Source organism: Schistocerca gregaria, chromosome 2, assembly GCF_023897955.1.
Source record: "Schistocerca gregaria isolate iqSchGreg1 chromosome 2, iqSchGreg1.2, whole genome shotgun sequence".
Lineage (NCBI taxonomy): Eukaryota > Metazoa > Arthropoda > Insecta > Orthoptera > Acrididae > Schistocerca > Schistocerca gregaria.
Window position 1 is genome coordinate 62,463,595 of NC_064921.1, and position 20,173 is coordinate 62,483,767.

Sequence of the window (20,173 nt, forward strand, 5' to 3'; positions counted from 1 at the left end):
GAAAACATAACAGTTTCTCACATAAGCTGCAACCAATGAACGCAACAGTTTCACAACCACACAATTTCTCGGTGCCCTGTCAAAACACGTGTCTTTAAAGTTTCTGAAGTTTTGGCTCTTGAATTTCGTTGTTGTAACACAGTTCACACCTGTTTATTTGTTGTTTTCATTTCTGTGTTCTTGCTATTAGACTGTACACTGTTTCTATTTTGCTTTATTTTCCTCAGTTGAGTACACCTTCTTCCTGTTTTCAAGCTTGAACTGTGTCCAGTTTCTGATGGGCTATCCACTTTGCCATCTTACTTTTGTATCCCGCCTGGAAGGTGGCGCGTGGGTCTGCTCCTGAAAACTGAAAGGTTGGACGAATGAAGGAAGCGAGTAGGAGCAGGTGAGGTAAGCTTTTACGTGAAAGTACATTTAATAGAGAATATTAGTCAATGACATATGTAACTTTACACTTTAGAGCCCGTAGGTGCGACTGGTACAGGTATCAACGGTAAGTACTACAAGTAGTGAGACAAACTATCATTGAAGTAACAAAGTCAGTAATGGCCCCCTATGAAGTAGGTCTTCTCCTCGGCATCAAATGGTCTGAATCTGGATCGGAGCTCGTAGCGCTCCACAGCGGCGGCTAGAGGGCGCTGTCTTCGGTGTCCGTCGTAGTGCCAACTTACGAACTTGCCCCTACGCCGTGGCATCGTAGCAATCAATACCACATTACCACCAAATCTGATGGGGGACCGATGGGGATTTTCGCTTGTGAGCCCTGTTCAAGTATACAGGACCGGATACCAAATCGCGTCGGCAACGGGTTTCATTTGAGTCGTTCCGTGTGCGCAGGGCGTTAAAGTTCTAAAAGCGCCAAACTCGCTCGCAGGCGAGTTTTGTTTCTTTTGATGTCACTAGTGAAAACGTTTTAACAATAACGAAAGGTCACTGACTTTGCGGAACTACCCAGAGCTTCTTGTTTGCGTTTTTCAAATAAATAACATTCTCAAAAAAGATGGTATACTATACAGTGAAACTGGCAGTTTGGTAAGTCACGTTAGGAAGCGGAACCTTTTGCCACTGAGCGTGATATGGATGATCAGTAGAGACGGCGCCGTGGACCGGCGAGCAACGCGCCGTTGTGAAAGCGTTTTACAAAGACGACAGCTACAGTGTGTGGCCGCGCAGCATGTGTTTCGTGCTCGTTACAATCTCGCACATCGTGCTCCAGCCCTGCCCCGTTGGAACATACTTTCAAAGAGCAACACAAGCTATGTAGCTGTTATTTCAAAAATCGTGTATAGTCACAGTCTCCGTACGAACTTTAGGAAACGGCTGATACAGTGCGAAAAGGGGAAGGGGGCAGGGGTGGAAGTGCGAAATGCGTGTGCATACCACAAAATGTTGCAAGACTGGGGGAAGCCTTCAGTCAAAGTTGCAGACGTTCTGCACCCAAGCATGTGCTGCAACTTGACATATCGGATCGCAGTGTGTGGCGAATATTGTACAAGCAACTGCTCTACCACCAATAATAAATTAGGTAGGGCAAAAACTGGATGCACACGATTCCACAAAGAGAATAGGCTTTTACCGGGAATTGTTGGCACCCGGGAACTACAACCGAGGCCTGTGCGACAGTCTGATAATGAGAGATGAGGACAATTTTTATGTGTCAGGCTTTATTAACAAGTAAAACTTAAGATACTGGTCCCGTGTAAATCGTGAAGTGCTTCATGAAACACCACTTAACACACAGAGAAAGTGGTAGTATGGTGTGGCGCATCATCGTTTGAATCATTATTTTTAGAAAATGATCACGAAAATGCAGTTACTGTGGATACAGGAAGTTACGTTCACATGTTGCATCATTTCCTATTGCGACAGCATGATGATCTTAAGGTATCTTCACACTGAAAACCAACTCCAACAAACAAAAACACGCAACTGTTGCAACTTTAGCATATGTGCAACTGTTGCGAGTTTGGTAAACTTACAAGTGTTATCAAATGTTGCAAAATGTTAACAACAGTTTCAGACTCTTGTAAACACACATATTGGGCGTTTTTCTTTTTTCGTTTTTACAGAAAATAGAATGGATTCTGACTCTGGAGACGCATTAGCACTGTGCCATATAATTCTTGGCATAGTTGTTTGTCACGAAAATCAACTCAACAAAGACGTAATTAGTGCAGAAAGTTTTTGTAGCAAAGAGAATTTCTATTGGAGGAGCTCTATACTGAATACAGGCAATGTTTCAAGAACTATGTCAGAAAGGTTTTTGTAAAAGTAAGCACTCTGGAGTTGGTATTGCACAAACACAAGGTAGAAGCAAAGAAGATGACACTGCAGTGTACATGCCCCAGTCACCCTATGTGCTGTGTTTTCACTCGCTGAACATAACTACAAACTTGAGACAAAAATTCCCTAAACTACTTTTTTAAAACTCGCGATTTCAAACGACTGTTGACTACATTTGAAAATTATGTCAAACTTAGATTTGAAAACAATTGTCAACCGACTTGGAGTTGTTTTCCGGTGTGAAGGTACCTTCATGTAATTGCAAACGCATTCTTCAAACAAGGCAGGGTCACACGCCATACCTTGTGGCATTCCATTAACGTGCTCCAGAATATCTTCCTGCCTATCTCATGTCGAAGAACGGGGACATGGCCACCTTTTAGCGTGTAAAAAATGGTTCAAATGGCTCTGAGCACTATGGGACTCAACTGCTGTGGTTATCAGTCCCCTAGAACTTAGAACTACTTAAACCTAACTAACCTAAGGACATCACACACATCCATGCCCGAGGCAGGATTCGAACCTGCGACCGTAGCAGTCGCACGGTTCCGGACTGCGCGCCTAGAACCGCGAGACCACCGCGGCCTTTAGCGTGTAATTTCTTCCATTGGTGTCATCTGAAATCTCAGATCTTCCTCTGTTACCGACCACATTCCATATAAGGAACTGAATGATCAAATTCTGGAGGAAGTTAACCGAATTCCAGTGCCAATCCTGCAATATATGATATCTAACTTCCGTAAAAGACTTGAAATGTGTGTCACTGTCAAGTGATGGGCATTTTAAATTGCAAGACTTATAAATTCACGTTCATTTCTTTCCTATGGCTGTGAAGAAATTTGTATCGCTGGTGGAGGTTTCAGAATCGCCCGATTCACTGTCGCAACTGTTAGTAGGATATGCTTGTCGCAAACAACCTTATGCCACGAATGCCAATTAATTGGAATCTACAAATTTGTATGCAAAGCACAATTCGAAACATGAAAGCGAACCAGAAAAAAGATGGCCAATATTGTCAGCACGAATCCCTGATTAATTATCACCAAATCGGAGTGGGTTGTTGGGTGAGAGCCAGAAACAACAGCGTCGTTCGGTTACCAGGAGAATGCGTGTTTTACACAATAGAAAACAAATCTCACTCGCACATGGAATACATGCAACTTGTAATCACGGAATATTGGAAGCTAAAACATAATTTCACATCAGACATAGTGAGTGGGTACAGGATTGGCTCAACACAACACTCTTCATTGAAAGTTTTCCGTTGAGAGGCCAGACAAACGCGTGTTCCTGAAGAGGGGCAGCAGCCTTTTCAGTAGTTGCAGGGGCAACAGTCTGGATGATTGACTGATCTGGCCTTGCAACATAAACGAAAACGGCCTTGCTGTGCTGGTACTACGAACAGCTGAAAGCAAGGGAAAACTACAGCCGTAATTTTTCCCGAGGGCATGCAGCTTTACTGTATGGTTAAATGATGATGGCGTCCTCTTGGGTAAAATATTCCGGAGGTAAAATAGTCCCCCATTCGGATCTGCGGGCGAAGACTAATCAAGAGGACGTCGTTATCAGAAAAAGAAAACTGGCGTTCTACGGATCGGAGTGTGGAATGTCAGATCCCTTAATCGGGCAGGTAGGTTAGAAAATGTAAAAAGGGAAATGGATAGGTAAAAGTTAGATATAGTGGGAATTAGTGAAGTCCAGTGGAAGGAGGAACAAGACTTTTGGTCAGGTGAATACAGGGTTATAAATACAAAATCAAATAGGGGTAATGCAGGAGTGCGTTTAACAATGAATAAAAAAATAGAAGTGCGGGTAAGTTACTACAAACAGCATTATTGTGGCCAAGATAGACACGAAGCCCACGTCTATTACAGTAGTACAAATTTATATACCAACTGTCTCCAGATGATGAAGAAATTGAGGAAATGTATGACGAGACAAAAAAAAAAAATATATTCAGGTAGTGAAGGGAGACGAAAATTTAATAGTCATGGGTGACTGGAATTCGAGAGTAGGAAAAGGGAGAGAAGGTAACGTATTAGGTGAATATGGAATGGAGTTAAGGAATGAAAGAGGAATTTTGCACAGAGCACAACTTAATCATAGCTAACATTTGGTTCAAGAATCATAAAAGACGGTTGTATACATGGAAGAAGCCTGTAGATACTAAAAGGTATCAGATAGATTATGAAATGGTAAGACGGAGATTTAGGAACCAGGTTTTAAATTGTAAGACATTTCCAGGGGCAGATGTGAACTCTGACCACAATCTGTTGGTTATGAACTTAAATTAAAACTGAAGAAACTGCAAAAAGGTCGGAATTTAAGGAGATGGGACCTGAATAAACTGAAAGAACTAGAGGTTGTACAGAGTTTCAGGGAGAGCATAAGGGAACAATTGACAGGAATGGGGGAAAGAAATACAGTAGAAGAAGAATGGGTAGCTTTGAGGGATGAAGTAGTGAAGGCAGCAGAGGATCAAGTACGTAAAAAGACAAGGGCTAGTAGAAATCCTTGGGTAACAGAAGAAATATTGAATTTAATTGATGAAAGGAGGAAATATAAAAATGCAGTAAATGAAGCAGGCAAAAAGGTATACAAACATCTCAAAAATGATATCAACAGGAAGTGCAAAATGGCTAAGCAGGGATGGCTAGAGGACAAATGTAAGGATGTAGATGCTTATCTCACTAGGGGTAAGATAGATACTGCCTACAGGAAAATTAGAGAGACCTTTGGAGAGAAGAGAACCACTTGTATGAATATCAAGAGCTCAGATGGAAACCCAGTTCTAAGCAAAGAAGTGAAGGCAGAAAGGTGGAAGGAGTATATAGAGGGTTTATACAAGGGCGATGTACTTGAGGACAATATTATGGAAATGGAAGAGGATGTAGATGAAGACGAAATAGGAGATATGATACTGTGTGAAGAGTTTGACAGAGCACTGAAAGACCTGAGCCGAAACAAGGCCCCGGGAGTAGACAACATTCCATTAGAACTACTGACGGCCTTGGGAGAGACTGCCCTGACAAAACTCTACCATCTGGTGAGCAAGATGTATGAGACAGGCGAAATACCCTCAGACTTCAAGAAGAATATAATAATTCCAATCGCAAACAAAGCAGGTGCTGACAGATGTGAAAATTACCGAACTATCAGTTTAATAAGCCACGGGGGCAAAATACTAACACGATTCTTTAAAGACGAATGGAAAAACTGGTAGAAGCCGACCTCGGGGAAGATCAGTTTGGATTCCGTAGAAATGTTGGAACACGTGAGGCAATACTGACCCTACGACTTATTTTAGAAGCTAGATTAAGGAAAGGCAAACCTACGTTTCTAGCATTTGTAGACTTAGAGAAAGCTTTTGACAACGTTGATTGAAATACTCTCTTTCAAATTCAGAAGGTGGCAGGGGTAAAATACAGGGAGCGAAAGGCTATTTACAATTTGTACGGAAACCAGATGGCAGTTATAAGAGTTAAGGGACATGAAAGGGAAGCAGTGGTTGGGACGGGAGTGAGACAGGGTTGTAGCCTTTCCCCGATGTTATTCAATCTGTATATTGAGCAAGCAGTGAAGGAAACAAAAGAAAAATTCGGAACAGCTATTAAAATCCATGGAGAAGAAATAAAAACTTTCAGGTTTGCCGATGACATTGTAGTTCTGTCAGAAACAGTAAAGGACTTGGAAGAGCAGTTGAACGGAATGGACAGTGTCTTGAAAGGAGGATATAAGATGAACACCAACAAAAGCAAAACGAGGATAATGGAATGTAGTCGAATTAAGTCGGGTGATGCTGAGGGAATTAGATCAGGAAATGAGACACTTAAAACAGTAAAGGAGTTTTGCTATTTGGGGAGCAAAATAACTGGTGATGGTCGAAGTAGAGAGGATATAAAATGTAGACTGGCAATGGCAGGAAAAGCGTTTCTGAAGAAGAGAAATTTGTTAACATCGAATATAAATTTAAGTGTCAGGAAGTCGTTTCTGAAAGTATTTGTATGGAGTGTAGCCATGTATGGAAGTGAAACATGAACGATAAATAGTTTGGACAAGAAGAGAATAGAAGCTATCGAAATGTGGTGCTAGAGAATAATGCTGAAGATTAGATGGGTAGATAACATAACTAATGAGGAGGTATTGAATAGGATTGGGGAGAAGTTTGTGGCACAACTTGACAAGAAGAAGGGTTCGGTTGGTAGGACATGTTCTGAGGCATCAAGGGATCACCAATTTAGAATTGGAGGGCAGCGTGGAGGGTAAAAATCGTATAGGGAGACCAAGAGATGAATACACTAAGCAGATTCAGAAGGATGTAGGTTGCAGTAGGTACTGGGAGATGAAGAAGCTTGCACAGGATAGAGTAGCATGGAGAGCTGCATCAAACTAGTATTAGGACTGAAGGCCACAACATCAACAACAGGACTACGAATTAAAACTTTTTTAGTTCTGTTTTTTAATAAAAGTGGAGTCCCTCCGCCTCCACACTGGCATGATGGCCAACACAAAAGGTCTACTGCCATGTCTGCAAAAGGGTTAGTTTTCACTACAGTGAAGTCTCACAGGACGTGGGTGCTGCGATGTTTGCGTACGTCTGGTTAAGGTTAACCATTAATACTCGCCCACCTGGAGATAGATAGAGTCGAAAGCTGAACGAAGGGTAGCAGTTTGAAGGGCAGAGGGAAAAAAACCTCTGCGATAGTTGGGTCGGGTTCTAAGAGCAGTTGCGGTTTGCTTGCTGCCTGCGACAGGTCATGCAAGGGTACGTTTTGTTAGTAGTGGGTATCATGCATGTCGATACCTTTGATGTTGCGCGGTGCTGTTACTCGGCGGCTGCCGTTCGGTGCTGGTGTTGGTTTCTCGATCAGAGTTACGATCAGTATCGTTTTGTGTCCGATAGGTCATATATCAGATTCACAGTGTAGTGTAATGTTGGCGATTTGTTTGTGCGTCAGTGAGCGAGCTCATCGGTTTCCCTGCTGTAGCCTGTTGGTCGGCTTTTATATCAGCTGGTATATCCAGTCAACGTTGCTGATATACAGGGGCTTGCCGACGTTTTCTGTTTGTGGGTGTATGTTAGCTTGCCATAGGTGGTTGTGCCCTAGCTAGTACTGTTTTTGGCCGCTTACGTTTCCACCTAATTTCGTGGTCATAGTTTCCCACAGTAAGGATGAATGGATTGTTCGTGTGTTTCGAGTTCCCGTATTTTCGTGTGTCGAGTTTTTTGACTACTTCCTTGAGGGTTTCAAGGCGGTATTCATTGTGAAGATCCACGGTGAGTGTGTAGCATGGAGCTGAGTACGTCATCAGAGGTCTAATCGGTGTCATGTACACTCCTGGAAATGGAAAAAAGAACACATTGACACCGGTGTGTCAGACCCACCATACTTGCTCCGGACACTGCGAGAGGGCTGTACAAGCAATGATCACACGCACGGCACAGCGGACACACCAGGAACCGCGGTGTTGGCCGTCGAATGGCGCTAGCTGCGCAGCATTTGTGCACCGCCGCCGTCAGTGTCAGCCAGTTTGCCGTGGCATACGGAGCTCCATCGCAGTCTTTAACACTGGTAGCATGCCGCGACAGCGTGGACGTGAACCGTATGTGCAGTTGACGGACTTTGAGCCAGGGCGTATAGTGGGCATGCGGGCGGCCGGGTGGACGCACCGCCGAATTGCTCAACACGTGGGGCGTGAGGTCTCCACAGTACATCGATGTTGTCGCCAGTGGTTGGCGGAAGGTGCACGTGCCCGTCGACCTGGGACCGGACCGCAGCGACGCACGGATGCACGCCAAGACCGTAGGATCCTACACAGTGCCGTAGGGGACCGCTCCGCAACTTCCCAGCAAATTAGGGACACTGTTGCTCCTGGGGTATCGGCGAGGACCATTCGCAACTGCCTCCATGAAGCTGGGCTACGGTCCCGCACACCGTTAGGCCGTCTTCCGCTCACGCCCCAACATCGTGCAGCCCGCCTCCAGTGGTGTCGCGACGGGCGTGAATGGAGGGACAAATGGAGACGTGTCGTCTTCAACGATGAGAGTCGCTTCTGCCTTGGTGCCAATGATGGTCGTATGCGTGTTTGGCGCCGTGCAGGTGAGCGCCACAATCAGGACTGCATACGACCGAGGCACACAGGGCCAACACCCGGCATCATGGTGTGGGGAGCGATCTCCTACACTGGCCGTACACCTCTGGTGATCGTCGAGGGGACACTGAATAGTGCACACTACATCCAAACCGTCATCGAACCCATCGTTCTACCATTCCTAGACTGGCAAGGGAACTTGCTGTTCCAACAAGACAATGCACGTACGCATGTATCCCGTGCCACCCAACGTGCTCTAGAAGGTGTAAGTCAACTACCCTGGCCAGCAAGATCTCCGGATCTGTCCCGCATTGAGCATGTTTGGGACTGGATGAAGCGTCGTATCACGCGGTCTGCACGTCCAGCACAAACGCCGGTCCAACTGAGGCGCCAGGTGGAAATGGCATGGCAAGCCGTTCCACAGGACTACATCCAGCATCTCTACGATCGTCTCCATGGGAGAATAGCAGCCTGCATTGCTGCGAAAGGTGGATATACACTGTACTAGTGCCGACATTGTGCATGCTCTGTTGCCTGTGTCTATGTGCCTGTGGTTCTGTCAGTGTGATCATGTGATGTATCTGACCCCAGGAATGTGTCAATAAAGTTTCCCCTTCCTGGGACAATGAATTCACGGTGTTCTTATTTCAATTTCCAGGAGTGTATGTACTGCTGGGGTACATTGAACCACAGTGAGCCATGGTCCATTGTGCCCCAGGACTCTTTTAATTGTCCAATACAAGCACTCTGTACTTTATTTCCTTAGCAAGGGTAAAAATTTATGTGTAGGTATTTAAGACTTGTGGATGTGTCTGGTGAATCTGAGTACAACTTTGAAGACTTGGACAAATTACCAGAAACAGATGATTTTGTTTTGACCGAATTTGAACTGCAAAACAAAACACCGGTTTACTATGTTGGGAAGATTTTGAAACTGAAGGATGACACAGGAGAATATCGGGCATCCTTTTTTAGAAAAAGTGAAAAAATGGGAGGGATGTTTTATTTTCCTCAGGTAAAGGATGAAGCTTTCGTTCCAGCTAGCAACATAGTTTATATGCTTCTATGACCTGCTACTGATGGTGTGAGAAAGAGACAAAAATCATATTTAAAATCTGGAATCAGCTTCAAGTCCATTGATGTTCGGTAATTCCAAAATAATTTACATGATTGTGTGCCTACAGATTTAATTATATGATTATATATATATATATATATATATATATATATATATATATATATATATATATTACGTTTAAAGTGCATTTACACTTACTTTCTATGCTAAATAGCTTCTTTCAATGAACCTGTGTAATGCAGTTCATTGTACGCCACATGTGGGGCACAATGAACCATTTACCAAATTTTCTTCAAAGATGTGCAGCTAAAAGGCAATTAATGACAATGCAATCATATAAGGCCAATTGATACTTGAAGGATTAAACTGTAACATCTGTAAATCACTACTCTGTAATACATTTATTGGATGAGTAACACGGGAAAATATTTTTTATGGTTCAATGTGCCCCACTCTGCCCTACTCTTTAGACAACACTTCCTGTCAAATCCCTCCTGCAGTAGCCTGGAAGCTTGTAGTTGAAAAATATTTGATGTGTTTCTAGTTCTGCACCAAGTTAGTATTCACAACCTGCTTGTTTATTTTAAATTATAACTATACAGAGCTGTGTTTTGGACACGACGCAACTCAGATAGGTTGCCAATGCGGGCGCTGCGTCGTTGCAAGTATTTGATGATGACTCACTCTGCATTTGCGCCGTCTGCTGCCGAGGGAAACTCTTCGTTGCACCCCGCTCAGATTTAGTGATAAGAGGGCCCAGCAGACAGCCTGTCAAAAACTGAAATAGATCAAGCATGGAGACAGGAAAAAGGTTCAGTGGACTATGGGAAAAAAAGCAAAATAGAAACAGTGAACGTTCCTAGAAGAAGTAATGTAATCTATAGCAGCTGGCACGGGAAATGGCGTCTTGGTTAAGTGGTTACGGCCTTGGACTGCCAAGCAGGCCAGCCATTTTCAAAACTCCCTCTTGCCAATTTTGAATTTTATTTATTTATTTTTTGCCCTGCTATTCGCTTTATTCAAATTTATGTCTGTGTCATGGTGTAATGTCCATTTGCAACAGCGAGGTGTGAGATAGGGACCTGTAATCAATCACAGCTCATTCTGCATAACTACTCTGTTAACAGTCGAAATAAAGTGGCTTTCGAATGGGAACCACAAACGTTTGATAACAAGGCGAGAAGTCAACCGAATCCTCCACCGAAAATACCTTTGGTGTGTCATACATGGCATTAATGACAGTACGGTACGTGTGTCATGTGATAGGAATCTGTTATCGACGCACCTAATTGGTATGAGTGGTGAGTGCGTGAGGTATGCCTCATTGCCCGATATAAGTGTTCATATGGATGTGAATGTGAGCACTCCCAAGGAAATGAAGAAAACATAACAGTTTCTCACATAAGCTGCAACCAATGAACGCAACAGTTTCACAACCACACAATTTCTCGGTGCCCTGTCAAAACACGTGTCTTTAAAGTTTCTGAAGTTTTGGCTCTTGAATTTCGTTGTTGTAACACAGTTCACACCTGTTTATTTGTTGTTTTCATTTCTGTGTTCTTGCTATTAGACTGTACACTGTTTCTATTTTGCTTTATTTTCCTCAGTTGAGTACACCTTCTTCCTGTTTTCAAGCTTGAACTGTGTCCAGTTTCTGATGGGCTATCCACTTTGCCATCTTACTTTTGTATCCCGCCTGGAAGGTGGCGCGTGGGTCTGCTCCTGAAAACTGAAAGGTTGGACGAATGAAGGAAGCGAGTAGGAGCAGGTGAGGTAAGCTTTTACGTGAAAGTACATTTAATAGAGAATATTAGTCAATGACATATGTAACTTTACACTTTAGAGCCCGTAGGTGCGACTGGTACAGGTATCAACGGTAAGTACTACAAGTAGTGAGACAAACTATCATTGAAGTAACAAAGTCAGTAATGGCCCCCTATGAAGTAGGTCTTCTCCTCGGCATCAAATGGTCTGAATCTGGATCGGAGCTCGTAGCGCTCCACAGCGGCGGCTAGAGGGCGCTGTCTTCGGTGTCCGTCGTAGTGCCAACTTACGAACTTGCCCCTACGCCGTGGCATCGTAGCAATCAATACCACATTACCACCAAATCTGATGGGGGACCGATGGGGATTTTCGCTTGTGAGCCCTGTTCAAGTATACAGGACCGGATACCAAATCGCGTCGGCAACGGGTTTCATTTGAGTCGTTCCGTGTGCGCAGGGCGTTAAAGTTCTAAAAGCGCCAAACTCGCTCGCAGGCGAGTTTTGTTTCTTTTGATGTCACTAGTGAAAACGTTTTAACAATAACGAAAGGTCACTGACTTTGCGGAACTACCCAGAGCTTCTTGTTTGCGTTTTTCAAATAAATAACATTCTCAAAAAAGATGGTATACTATACAGTGAAACTGGCAGTTTGGTAAGTCACGTTAGGAAGCGGAACCTTTTGCCACTGAGCGTGATATGGATGATCAGTAGAGACGGCGCCGTGGACCGGCGAGCAACGCGCCGTTGTGAAAGCGTTTTACAAAGACGACAGCTACAGTGTGTGGCCGCGGAGCATGTGTTTCGTGCTCGTTACAATCTCGCACATCATGCTCCAACCCTGCCCCGTTGGAACATACTTTCAAAGAGCAACACAAGCTATGTAGCTGTTATTTCAAAAATCGTGTATAGTCACAGTCTCCGTACGAACTTTAGGAAACGGCTGATACAGTGCGAAAAGGGGAAGGGGGCAGGGGTGGAAGTGCGAAATGCGTGTGCATACCACAAAATGTTGCAAGACTGGGGGAAGCCTTCAGTCAAAGTTGCAGACGTTCTGCACCCAAGCATGTGCTGCAACTTGACGTATCGGATCGCAGTGTGTGGCGAATATTGTACAAGCAACTGCTCTACCACCAATAATAAATTAGGTAGTGCAAAAACTGGATGCACACGATTCCACAAAGAGAATAGGCTTTTACCGGGAATTGTTGGCACCCGGGAACTACAACCGAGGCCTGTGCGACAGTCTGATAATGAGTGATGAGGACAATTTTTATGTGTCAGGCTTTATTAACAAGTCAAACTTAAGATACTGGTCCCGTGTAAATCGTGAAGTGCTTCATGAAACACCACTTAACACACAGAGAAAGTGGTAGTATGGTGTGGCGCATCATCGTTTGAATCATTATTTTTAAAAAATGATCGCGAAAATGCAGTTACTGTGGATACAGGAAGTTACGTTCACATGTTGCATCATTTCCTATTGCGACAGCATGATGATCTTAAGGTATCTTCACACTGAAAACCAACTCCAACAAACAAAAACACGCAACTGTTGCAACTTTAGCATATGTGCAACTGTTGCGAGTTTGGTAAACTTACAAGTGTTATCAAATGTTGCAAAATGTTAACAACAGTTTCAGACTCTTGTAAACACACATATTGGGCGTTTTTCTTTTTTCGTTTTTACAGAAAATAGAATGGATTCTGACTCTGGAGATGCATTAGCACTGTGCCCTATAATTCTTGGCATAGTTGTTTGTCACGAAAATCAACTCAACAAAGACGTAAGTAGTGCAGAAAGTTTTTGTAGCAAAGAGAATTTCTATTGGAGGAGCTCTATACTGAATACAGGCAATGTTTCAAGAACTATGTCAGAAAGGTTTTTGTAAAAGTAAGCACTCTGGAGTTGGTATTGCACAAACACAAGGTAGAAGCAAAGAAGATGACACTGCAGTGTACATGCCCCAGTCACCCTCTGTGCTGTGTTTTCACTCGCTGAACATAACTACAAACTTGAGACAAAAATTCCCTAAACTACTTTTTTAAAACTCGCGATTTCAAACGACTGTTGACTACATTTGAAAACTATGTCAAACTTAGATTTGAAAACAATTGTCAACCGACTTGGAGTTGTTTTCCGGTGTGAAGGTACCTTCATGTAATTGCAAACGCATTCTTCAAACAAGGCAGGGTCACACGCCATACCTTGTGGCATTCCATTAACGTGCTCCAGAATATCTTCCTGCCTATCTCATGTCGAAGAACGGGGACATGGCCACCTTTTAGCGTGTAAAAAATGGTTCAAATGGCTCTGAGCACTATGGGACTCAACTGCTGTGGTTATCAGTCCCCTAGAACTTAGAACTACTTAAACCTAACTAACCTAAGGACATCACACACATCCATGCCCGAGGCAGGATTCGAACCTGCGACCGTAGCAGTCGCACGGTTCCGGACTGCGCGCCTAGAACCGCGAGACCACCGCGGCCTTTAGCGTGTAATTTCTTCCATTGGTGTCATCTGAAATCTCAGATCTTCCTCTGTTACCGACCACATTCCATATAAGGAACTGAATGATCAAATTCTGGAGGAAGTTAACCGAATTCCAGTGCCAATCCTGCAATATATGATATCTAACTTCCGTAAAAGACTTGAAATGTGTGTCACTGTCAAGTGATGGGCATTTTAAATTGCAAGACTTATAAATTCACGTTCATTTCTTTCCTATGGCTGTGAAGAAATTTGTATCGCTGGTGGAGGTTTCAGAATCGCCCGATTCACTGTCGCAACTGTTAGTAGGATATGCTTGTCGCAAACAACCTTATGCCACGAATGCCAATTAATTGGAATCTACAAATTTGTATGCAAAGCACAATTCGAAACATGAAAGCGAACCAGAAAAAAGATGGCCAATATTGTCAGCACGAATCCCTGATTAATTATCACCAAATCGGAGTGGGTTGTTGGGTGAGAGCCAGAAACAACAGCGTCGTTCGGTTACCAGGAGAATGCGTGTTTTACACAATAGAAAACAAATCTCACTCGCACATGGAATACATGCAACTTGTAATCACGGAATATTGGAAGCTAAAACATAATTTCACATCAGACATAGTGAGTGGGTACAGGATTGGCTCAACACAACACTCTTCATTGAAAGTTTTCCGTTGAGAGGCCAGACAAACGCGTGTTCCTGAAGAGGGGCAGCAGCCTTTTCAGTAGTTGCAGGGGCAACAGTCTGGATGATTGACTGATCTGGCCTTGCAACATAAACGAAAACGGCCTTGCTGTGCTGGTACTACGAACAGCTGAAAGCAAGGGAAAACTACAGCCGTAATTTTTCCCGAGGGCATGCAGCTTTACTGTATGGTTAAATGATGATGGCGTCCTCTTGGGTAAAATATTCCGGAGGTAAAATAGTCCCCCATTCGGATCTGCGGGCGAAGACTAATCAAGAGGACGTCGTTATCAGAAAAAGAAAACTGGCGTTCTACGGATCGGAGTGTGGAATGTCAGATCCCTTAATCGGGCAGGTAGGTTAGAAAATGTAAAAAGGGAAATGGATAGGTAAAAGTTAGATATAGTGGGAATTAGTGAAGTCCAGTGGAAGGAGGAACAAGACTTTTGGTCAGGTGAATACAGGGTTATAAATACAAAATCAAATAGGGGTAATGCAGGAGTGCGTTTAACAATGAATAAAAAAATAGAAGTGCGGGTAAGTTACTACAAACAGCATTATTGTGGCCAAGATAGACACGAAGCCCACGTCTATTACAGTAGTACAAATTTATATACCAACTGTCTCCAGATGATGAAGAAATTGAGGAAATGTATGACGAGACAAAAAAAAAAAATATATTCAGGTAGTGAAGGGAGACGAAAATTTAATAGTCATGGGTGACTGGAATTCGAGAGTAGGAAAAGGGAGAGAAGGAAACGTATTAGGTGAATATGGAATGGAGTTAAGGAATGAAAGAGGAATTTTGCACAGAGCACAACTTAATCATAGCTAACATTTGGTTCAAGAATCATAAAAGACGGTTGTATACATGGAAGAAGCCTGTAGATACTAAAAGGTATCAGATAGATTATGAAATGGTAAGACGGAGATTTAGGAACCAGGTTTTAAATTGTAAGACATTTCCAGGGGCAGATGTGAACTCTGACCACAATCTATTGGTTATGAACTTAAATTAAAACTGAAGAAACTGCAAAAAGGTCGGAATTTAAGGAGATGGGACCTGAATAAACTGAAAGAACTAGAGGTTGTACAGAGTTTCAGGGAGAGCATAAGGGAACAATTGACAGGAATGGGGGAAAGAAATACAGTAGAAGAAGAATGGGTAGCTTTGAGGGATGAAGTAGTGAAGGCAGCAGAGGATCAAGTACGTAAAAAGACAAGGGCTAGTAGAAATCCTTGGGTAACAGAAGAAATATTGAATTTAATTGATGAAAGGAGAAAATATAAAAATGCAGTAAATGAAGCAGGCAAAAAGGAATACAAACATCTCAAAAATGAGATCAACAGGAAGTGCAAAATGGCTAAGCAGGGATGGCTAGAGGACAAATGTAAGGATGTAGATGCTTATCTCACTAGGGGTAAGATAGATACTGCCTACAGGAAAATTAGAGAGACCTTTGGAGAGAAGAGAACCACTTGTATGAATATCAAGAGCTCAGATGGAAACCCAGTTCTAAGCAAAGAAGTGAAGGCAGAAAGGTGGAAGGAGTATATAGAGGGTTTATACAAGGGCGATGTACTTGAGGACAATATTATGGAAATGGAAGAGGATGTAGATGAAGACGAAATAGGAGATAAGATACTGTGTGAAGAGTTTGACAGAGCACTGAAAGACCTGAGCCGAAACAAGGCCCCGGGAGTAGATAACATTCCATTAGAACTACTGACGGCCTTGGGAGAGACAGCCCTGACAAAACTCTACCATCTGGTGGGCAAGATGTATGAGACAGGCGAAATACCCTCAGACTTCAAGAAGAATATAATAATTCCAATCGCAAACAAAGCAGGTGCTGACAGATGTGAAAATTACCGAACTATCAGTTTAATAAGCCACGGGTGCAAAATACTAACACGAATTCTTTAAAGACGAATGGAAAAACTGGTAGAAGCCGACCTCGGGGAAGATCAGTTTGGATTCCGTAGAAATGTTGGAACACGTGAGGCAATACTGACCCTACGACTTATTTTAGAAGCTAGATTAAGGAAAGGCAAACCTACGTTTCTAGCATTTGTAGACTTAGAGAAAGCTTTTGACAACGTTGATTGAAATACTCTCTTTCAAATTCAGAAGGTGGCAGGGGTAAAATACAGGGAGCGAAAGGCTATTTACAATTTGTACGGAAACCAGATGGCAGTTATAAGAGTTAAGGGACATGAAAGGGAAGCAGTGGTTGGGACGGGAGTGAGACAGGGTTGTAGCCTTTCCCCGATGTTATTCAATCTGTATATTGAGCAAGCAGTGAAGGAAACAAAAGAAAAATTCGGAACAGGTATTAAAATCCATGGAGAAGAAATAAAAACTTTCAGGTTTGCCGATGACATTGTAATTCTGTCAGAAACAGTAAAGGACTTGGAAGAGCAGTTGAACGGAATGGACAGTGTCTTGAAAGGAGGATATAAGATGAACACCAACAAAAGCAAAACGAGGATAATGGAATGTAGTCGAATTAAGTCGGGTGATGCTGAGGGAATTAGATCAGGAAATGAGACACTTAAAACAGTAAAGGAGTTTTGCTATTTGGGGAGCAAAATAACTGATGATGGTCGAAGTAGAGAGGATATAAAATGTAGACTGGCAATGGCAAGAAAAGCGTTTCTGAAGAAGAGAAATTTGTTAGCATCGAATATAAATTTAAGTGTCAGGAAGTCGTTTCTGAAAGTATTTGTATGGAGTGTAGCCATGTATGGAAGTGAAACATGAACGATAAATAGTTTGGACAAGAAGAGAATAGAAGCTATCGAAATGTGGTGCTAGAGAATAATGCTGAAGATTAGATGGGTAGATAACATAACTAATGAGGAGGTATTGAATAGGATTGGGGAGAAGTTTGTGGCACAACTTGACAAGAAGAAGGGTTCGGTTGGGTGGACATGTTCTGAGGCATCAAGGGATCACCAATTTAGAATTGGAGGGAAGAGTGGAGGGTAAAAATCGTATAGGGAGACCAAAAGATGAATACACTAAGCAGATTCAGAAGGATGTAGGTTGCGGTAGGTACTGGGAGATGAAGAAGCTTGCACAGGATAGAGTAGCATGGAGAGCTGCATCAAACTAGTATCAGGACTGAAGGCCACAACATCAACAACAGGACTACGAATTAAAACTTTTTTAGTTCTGTTTTTTAATAAAAGTGGAGTCCCTCCGCCTCCACACTGGCATGATGGCCAACACAAAAGGTCTACTGCCATGTCTGCAAAAGGGTTAGTTTTCACTACAGTGAGGTCTCACAGGACGTGGGTGCTGCGATGTTTGCGTACGTCTGGTTAAGGTTAACCATTAATACTCGCCCACCTGGAGATAGATAGAGTCGAAAGCTGAACGAAGGGTAGCAGTTTGAAGGGCAGAGGGAAAAAAACCTCTGCGATAGTTGGGTCGGTCATGCAAGGGTACGTTTTGTTAGTAGTGGGTATCATGCATGTCGATACCTTTGATGTTGCGCGGTGCTGTTACTCGGCGGCTGCCGCTCGGTGCTGGTGTTGGTTTCTCGATCAGAGTTACGATCAGTATCGTTTTGTGTCCGATAGGTCATATATCAGATTCACAGTGTAGTGTAATGTTGGCGATTTGTTTGTGCGTCAGTGAGCGAGCTCATCGGTTTCCCTGCTGTAGCCTGTTGGTCGGCTTTAATATCAGCTGGTATATCCAGTCAACGTTGCTGATATACAGGGGCTTGCCGACGTTTGCTGTTTGTGGGTGTATGTTAGCTTGCCATAGGTGGTTATGCCCTAGCTAGTACTGTCTTTGGCCGCTTACGTTTCCACCTAATTTCGTGGTCATAGTTTCCCACAGTAAGGATGAATGGATTGTTCGTGTGTTTCGAGTTCCCGTATTTTCGTGTGTCGAGTTTTTTGACTACTTCCTTGAGGGTTTCAAGGCGGTATTCATTGTGAAGATCCACGGTGCGTGTGTAGCATGGAGCTGAGTACGTCATCAGAGGTCTAATCGGTGTCATGTATATGGATCTTGACACCCTCCTATTCAGTGTACTTTCCCTATTGAGCATTGGGTATAGTTGATTGAGCCTCGCGTGCGCTCTGTTGGCAATGTATTCAATGTGCCCACCCCAACATGTACGTTTCCGGTTCAGCCAGACACTGAGATATCCGACTTTCTCTCGGAAACGTATTGTGCGAGTATGTAGTGTTACCTGTCTACAGTGTTGATGTTTGCGCAGTAGTGTCGGTCTGCGTGTGAACAGAACTGCTTCGCACTTGACGTTTACTTTAATACGCCATCGTTCCAACCAAGGCTCGGCAGTTGTGAGTGCCGTCTATATTCGTGAATTTATGTTCGACGGTTTCCAATCTTGGGCAAGGATGGCTGTGCCATTCACGTAGATGGCTAACGTCGTGTTACTGGGAAGTCATTAATGTACAGGTTGAATGAAATGGGCCTCAGTATGCTTCCCTGGGGTACTCCAGTTTGGATACCGTGTTGTGTCAACTGTCGCCCTGCACGTCAGTGTTAAAACATCTGTTCGTGAGATATGAGTGTATGAGACGTACTAGTCCGTCCGGGAAACAAGCTTCGCTTAGTTTGCATATAAGGCCGTTGTGCCAGAGACGGTCGAAAGCTTTTTCGATGTCCAGGAACGCGGCCCCTGTGGCTTTGTTCGTGTTGTAGCCATGTGTTATACACTACTAACCAATAAAATTGCCACACCAAGAAGAAATGCGGATGATAAACGGGTATTCATTGGACAAATATCTTATACTAGAACAGACATGTGAGTACATTTTCACGGAATTTGGGTACATAGATCCCGCGAAATCAGTACCCAGAACAAGCACCTCTGGTCGTAATAACGGCCTTGATACGCCTGGACATGAGTCAAACAGAGCTTGGATGCCGTGTACAGGTACAGCTGCCCATGCAGCTTCAACACGATACCACAGTTCATCAAGTGTAGTGACTCGCGTATTGTAAAGAGCCAGTTGCTCGGCCACCATTGACCAGACGTTATCAATTGGTGAGAGATCTGGAAAATGTGCTGGTCAGGGCAGCAGTCGAACATTTTCTGTATCCAGAAAGGCCCGTACAGGACCTGCAACATGCGGTCGTGCATTGTCCTGTTGAAATGTAGGGTTTCGCAGGGATCGAATGAAGGGTAGAGCCACGGGTCGTAACACATCTGAAATGTAACGTCCACTGTTCAAAGTGCCATCAATGCGAACAAGAGGCGACTGAGACGTGTAGCCAATGACACCCCATACCATCACACAGGATGATACGCCAGTATGGCGATGACGAATACACGCTTCCAATGTGCGTTCACCGCGATGTCGCCAAACAAGGATGCGACCATCATGATGCTGTAAACAGACCTGGATTCATCCGAAAAAACGACGTTTTGCCATTCGTGCACCCAGGTTCGTTGTTGAGTACACCATCGCAGGCGCTCCTGTCTGTGATGCAGCGTCAAGGGTAACCGCAGCCATGGTCTCCGAGCTGATAGTCGATGCTGCTGCAAACGTCGTCGAACTGTTCGTGCAGATGATTGTTGTCTTGCAAACGTCCCCATTTGTTGACTCAGGGATCGAGACGTGGCTGCACGATCCGTGACAGCCATGCGGATAAGATGCCTGTCATCTTGACTGCTCGTGATACGAAGCCTTTGGGATCCAGCACGGGGTTCCGTATTACCCTCCTGAACCCACCGATTCCATATTCTGCTAACAGTCATTGGATCTCGACCAACACGAGCAGCAATG